This window comes from Odocoileus virginianus, chromosome 15 (assembly GCF_023699985.2).
Source record: "Odocoileus virginianus isolate 20LAN1187 ecotype Illinois chromosome 15, Ovbor_1.2, whole genome shotgun sequence".
Lineage (NCBI taxonomy): Eukaryota > Metazoa > Chordata > Mammalia > Artiodactyla > Cervidae > Odocoileus > Odocoileus virginianus.
In genome coordinates, this window is record NC_069688.1 from 15,742,185 (window position 1) to 15,748,481 (window position 6,297).

Consider the following 6,297-nt stretch of genomic DNA (forward strand, 5'->3'; position numbering starts at 1 on the left):
AGTATTACTATCCTTACTTTAGGAATAAAAGAATTATACTCAGATATACTCCTGCCCTTAAGCAGTCATTTTCAATTTTAAGCTCATTCATGTACAGACCTTAAGCTGATGTTCTTACATTACACCACCCTGCCCTGTGTTTCCTCCACCTGAGCAATGAAAAGGTTGATGAAAGCTGCTTTCATCTTATCTGTACATGGAACTGTACAGTACCACATTCACGCTACATGATGATAAAATATGGCAAAGGATTACAGATCAAATGGTAGAAGTGCAAGTGATCAGAAAGTAAATGACAGGGAGATTGCCCAAGACTGTGAAAGGAGAGATGGCAGAACAAACGATGAGGAGCAGAACTCTAAGCCTGGTCTCTTGCTGAGTCTTAGATAAGGCGACTTAATCTCAGAGAGGGATTTGGTGTACCCTAAACACTGGACCTCCAAGCAAAGTCAAAAATGTAATGTCCACAAGTGCAGAGGGAACCCAGGTGATTTCTGACTCCAAGTCACCACAAAGACTACTGTGAAGAGCCCACAAGTGATGATGCATGTGGACAGGAAAGGAGGGTCCTGGAATATTGTGCTATGTCAGACCATATGAGGTTTTGCACAACCCTTCAGGAAAAGATGAGGAGGAATCTTTAATAAAGACAAAGACTAAATTTCAAGGCATATCAACAAAATGAGAGCTCAGAGTAAAGTGTAGTTAGATAAATCTTTTTTTTTTTTTTAACATGGAATGTTTCATGAATGTTTGTGTCATCTTTGTTCAGGGTCCATACTAATCTTCTTTGTGTTGTTCCAGCTTTAGTATATGTACAGCTGAAGCAAACATTTGATATGTCTTTAAACAACATACCAAGTAATTTTTCACATTCCTGAGACTGCTGGGAAAAATCCATACCTGGTATATTTTGATGGGGCCATTTATCATTTTGATCATATTGTCCCTAAGCTTTTCCTATTTGGAAAAAACAAAAAACAAAAACTTTAGTTCCTTAGTTTCTTCCCATGGGAAAAATAAAGACCTATTAAACATATTCATTTCCACTATTAAGATATTGTTTTGTCCAGTGGCTACCAGGCCTGACTAGCATTCACTATTACCTTCAGTGAATAATTTTTAAGTGTATAGTCCTGTGTTCTATCCTTAGGAATCCCAATTCATTGTTTTTTTTTTTCAAACCCCAAAATAATGGTAAAGTGAAGAACACTTAAATCCACAGTATAATCTGGCTGAAAAACAGGGTCTCCTGGAATTCTGATTCCACTGTTCACCAGTTGTCCTTAGTCACTCCAGTTGTGTCCAATTTTTTGCAACCCTATGGACTGTAGCCTGCTATAGCCAGGCTCCTCTGTCCATAGGATTCTTCAGGCAAGAACACTGGAATGGGTTGCCATGACCTCCTCCAGGGGATCTTCCTGACCCAGGGATTGAACCTAGGTCTTCTGTACTGCAGGCAGATTCTTTACCTCTGAGCCACAGAGCCTGTTCATTGACTAAGGCAATACAATCCACATATTTGGAAACTGCTTGAAAAAAAAAAAAAAATCAAAAAAGAGGCAACAAACATCTATCAGTGATTCAGCGTTTAAGTATAACTAAAAAAAAAATTTTTTTTAACTTAATGGAATTATTAAGAAACAAGATTATTTTATCAAAAAGTTATTTTCAGGGACTTCTCTGGCAGTCTAGTGGTTAAGATTCTGTGCTTCCACTGCAGGGGGCGTGGGTTTCACGCCTGATTGGGGAACTAAGATCCCACAAATCATGCTGCGTGGCCATAAAAAAGGGGGGGGCAGGGAGGAGAGAAAGGAAATTATTTTCAGAAAATGGAAATTGGCGATATACCTATTGAAGTCTGAAAGGAATTCAAACATCTACACTTCCACTGGCTATGAGATCTGACAGCCAGGGAGTCCAAAGCACTGATAGCACAAAAATAACCACCTGTTGCTAGGCAGGAGACGCAACCAGGTGGGATACATCCTCCACAGAGGAAATTTGAGCTGGCTGTTGGCTTCCTATGAGATGGAAAGAAGGAGGTAAGCTGGCAGCAGGGAGGTTGAGAAAAGGAAATCGGAGCAGATTTCCTAGCTTTCTTCCATGTGGGAAAGGTAGGATTGGATTGGAGAGACTGTAAAACAGGAAGATTGACAATAAAAGCATATGTGTTTAAGGCACATGTAAACTATTAGAATGCTACAGAAACACATAATAACTCCTCTGAAGTTACAGGTATGTCTAAATGGATATGAAATTGGGGGTTCCCTCAGGCACTATCATTCCAGAAAATTTAAATGTCTAGTAAAATACTCTTCTGCAAAAATAATATTTTCAGGAAAATAAAGTTTTGCATACAGAAGAAGCACAAGAATGAAGGACTATGCTACCAAGTCCAAATTCTTAAGGCTTATTGAAATGAAAGGCTTCAGCTTTTTTGACATGTGTGATATCAAACTAAGCAACAAAAAGTAATATTTATATTTATTTCTCCCCTTTCTTTCTGATCCTCTCTTTAGTGAGGTAACGGAGAAAATAAAATATCCTGAAGTAAACATTTACAGGGAGAAAAAAATCCATAAATAGAGTCCATAGTTCAATAATCATCTGATTAACTGAATGCATCTCATCAACTTGGAAATTAACTACAAACAATGTAGCTTATTTCAAATGCAGTCATCAATGCCATGCCTTGTTCTAAGTGTTGTATCTTCACTCCTCATTTCAATCAAGTAGTGTATTATTATCCTTGTGCTTCAAAATATGAAACTTATATTGAGAGATATAACTTTTTCAAATATGTGGTAAATGGTAAGTCTGAGTGATAAGTGGTAAGTCTGAGCTTTGCTGCTAGGTATGGCCAAGATTTAAAAAAAAATTTTTTTTTAAGTATTTCTAAGAAGTTAAATATAAATGTAACAAAACTCTCTCAAGACTTCTCAGAGCATATTGATTCAAGGTAGGATAAAATATTAACAAATTAAATTACCTCATTCCCCTGCTTATTTAACTTATATGCAGAGTACCTCATGAGAAACCCTGGGCTGGAAGAAGCACAAGCTGGAATCAAGATTGCTGGGAGAAATATCAATAACCTCAGATATGCAGATGACACCACCCTTATGGCAGAAAGTGGAGAGGAACTAAAAAGCCTCTTGATGAAAGTGAAAGAGGAGAGTGAAAAAGTTGGCTTAAAGCTCAACATTCAGAAAACTAAGATCATGGCATCTGGCCCCATCACTTCATGGGAAATGGATGGGGAAACAGTGGAAACAGTGTCAGACTTTATTTTTTGGGCTCCAAAATCACTGCGGATGGTGACTGAAGCCATGAAATTAAAAGATGCTTACTCCTTGGAAGGAAAGTTATGACCAACCTAGATAGCATATTAAAAAACAGAGACATTACTTTGCCAACAAAGGTCCGTCTAGACAAGGCTATAGTTTTTCCAGTGGTCATGTATGGATGTGAGAGTTGGACTGTGAAGAAAGCTGAGCGCTGAAAAATTGATGCTTTTGAACTGTGGTGTTGGAGAAGACTCTTGAGAGTCCCGTGGACTGCAAGGAGATCCAATCAGTCCATCCTAAAGGAGATCAGTTCTGGGTGTTCATTGGAAGGACTGATGCTGAAGCTGAAACTCCAATCCTTTGGGCACCTCATGTGAAGAGTTGACTCAATGGAAAAGACCCTGATGCTGGGAGGGATTGGGGGCAGGAGGAGAAGGGGACAACAGAGGATGAGATGGCTGGATGGCATCACTGACTCGATGGATATGAGTTTGAGTAAACTCTGGGAGTTGGTGATGGACAGGGAGGCCTGGTGTGCTGCTATTCATGGGGTTGCAAAGAGTCGGACACGACTGAGCGACTGAACTGAACTGAACTGAAGGCTAGAGCTGATAGAAGAAAGTGAAAGTGTTAGTCGCTGAATCGTGTCCAACTCTTTGTAGTCTGCCAGGCTTCTCTGTCCATGGGATTTCCTAGGCAAGAATACTGGAGAAGGTAGTCATTTGCTTCTCCAGGGGAGCTTCCCAACCCAGGGATCAAACCCAGATCTCCTGCATGATGGGCAGATTCTTTACCATCTGAATCACCAGGAAAGCCCCCAGAGTTGATTAATAATGGCAAATTAATGGGGTGTTTGGAGGAGTGGGGAGAAAAGTAAAAGACACTGATAAAACAAGAAAGAGTTTATTAGTTTACTTTCTTTTGGTTGCAAGTGACAGAAAAATTAAACTTGATTAAGCAAAAACAATCTTTTGGTTTATGACTCACCTACCTGTGAACCCCAGTCATGGGGACTCCAGGGACTCAAACCTGAGGCTAGAACTCAGTTTCTTTCCATCTTCATTTTCTGCTCCCAGGTGGAAACCTCCATCTGAAGTTATATTTTTTAAAGATCTCAATTAAAACAGAAAGAAAAAGTATGCAGTTTGTTTTTGCCCATCGCTCCAAAATTATTCTCAGTAATTGTTCCTAATTCTGGTTGGTCCTAGGTATAGATAGCAAAGACTACAGAGGCCAAAGGGGGAGAAATTGTGGGGTAAGGCCGGATAGATCCTGACTTGAAATATGCAGACTGATATTGCACAAGGGTTGGTTCCCTTAAAAAATTCAGGGTATCACAAAAGAAGAAAAGAAATAATTGGTACTAAGAGGGGAATAGAGAAAAAAAAGGGGGGTTACGTATCAAGACAAAAAATCTATTTAAAAAAATGTAAAACAGGAAAGTCCAACTGAACTTCTTTTATTATTTAAAGTTGAGCAGCATCACATAATTTAAAATGATTGCATACCTTGAGTTTTCCAAATCAACAGAAAGGTAGAAATGGTACAAAATTGAAAAGATTGGCATCTATACATTTTTGACTATGCACCAGGCATAGTAACATCACAATTCTATGAAAAAGTTCCATGACAATCCCCATTTTATAGTGAGGATAACGTAAGGCACAGAGCAGTTTCCCAACGCGTTTCAATAACTTGCCCAATTTAACAATGGAGAAGAATGGTGATTCAAACTCAGTGTAAGACAAGATACTTTCATGTTAAACATGCTTTACTGTATTAAATAGTTTAAATATATTGCCACTGAATATTCTTAAAAATATGTTATGTTCATCTAAATTCTAACAGATCTTGGTTTATCACAGAATTTGACAGTATAATCTGTATGAAAGTTTGCCATAGACTCAAATACAGTTTGTTGTTTTTGCTCAGTTCTTTTGATTTTGATAAAGTCCTTGAGAATCTACTATGTTCCAGGCATTTTACTACACACTCAGGATATCAGGCTTGCAATCTACATTTCCATTGCATTCTCAAGCAAGTCTGGCACGCATTCTTTATTCAAAGCTTAATATCTACAATGACTCTATGAACTTGTTATTAAATATCTAATCTAAAATATTAAAACAATTGCAGTAACCATATACTTATGACTGCTGATTGGGAAATAATAGAATTAGCAGTAATAACAAAGAATTCATTTTCATGCAGATAAAATATTGGATGTCAAAATATATTTTGTCCTTTCAATTTGGTAAGTGTCCATCCATCAGTTACTCAGCAGAGATTGGCAAGGTTTTTTTACTGGGCGTTATTAAACAATTCTCTGAATTTTTATGTTCATAGTTAAGTGTCTAGTCATGCAGTGTAGAAGCCAATGACAGCAGAAATACTTCACAAAAGTCTTTTTTACAACTGAAGAACACTTCTTACGCAACTTAATAACAAATTCTGCTTAATACAGTAATTTGAATATTTTCCTTTTTTTTTGGACATGTCTGAAACTGATTTATAGATGATGTCTTTATATATATATTTAATCTATTATTTTTAAAATAAGAAATCAGATAGACCTGATTGAAAACACTAAGTTGTAAAGAAAAAAATGGCAAAAGTAGTTTTCTGTGATTTGAGTATTTAAAAAGTATACTGGTATATGGCTGGTTCTTTGGGGGACGGGTGGGAGGAAGGAAGGGGGCTTCTGCTGAGATTTATTTCACTCTAAATTTCCTTTCACTTTCTTCTGTCCCTGAAGTCTAGTCTATGTCCTACCCAAGAATATTTTCTTTTGAAGTTGAATAACAATGTCATTATCACCTTCATGTTTTTGTTTTCATGCTGAAAATATCTTAGTTTCATAATCAAACCTCTATGAGTTTAGTGGCTCAAAAATTATATCTTTTTCTTCATAGAAACATTTCAACTCCAGGTGAAACCTTTATCCTCAGTTTACCTGAGGGTAAGCCTTTACCCTTTCTCTAATCCTAGAGAAAGATAAATTGCTCCA

The 6,297-nt window shown here is 37.4% G+C and overlaps 1 non-coding gene across 1 annotated transcript; it reads right to left on the minus strand.

The window, feature by feature from the left end:
- Positions 1-727: 727 nt before the first annotated feature.
- LOC139038563 (U6 spliceosomal RNA) lies at positions 728-832 on the minus strand. Its single transcript, XR_011491604.1, has one exon. It is a non-coding gene; the product is annotated as a U6 spliceosomal RNA (small nuclear RNA).
- Positions 833-6,297: the final 5,465 nt, after the last annotated feature.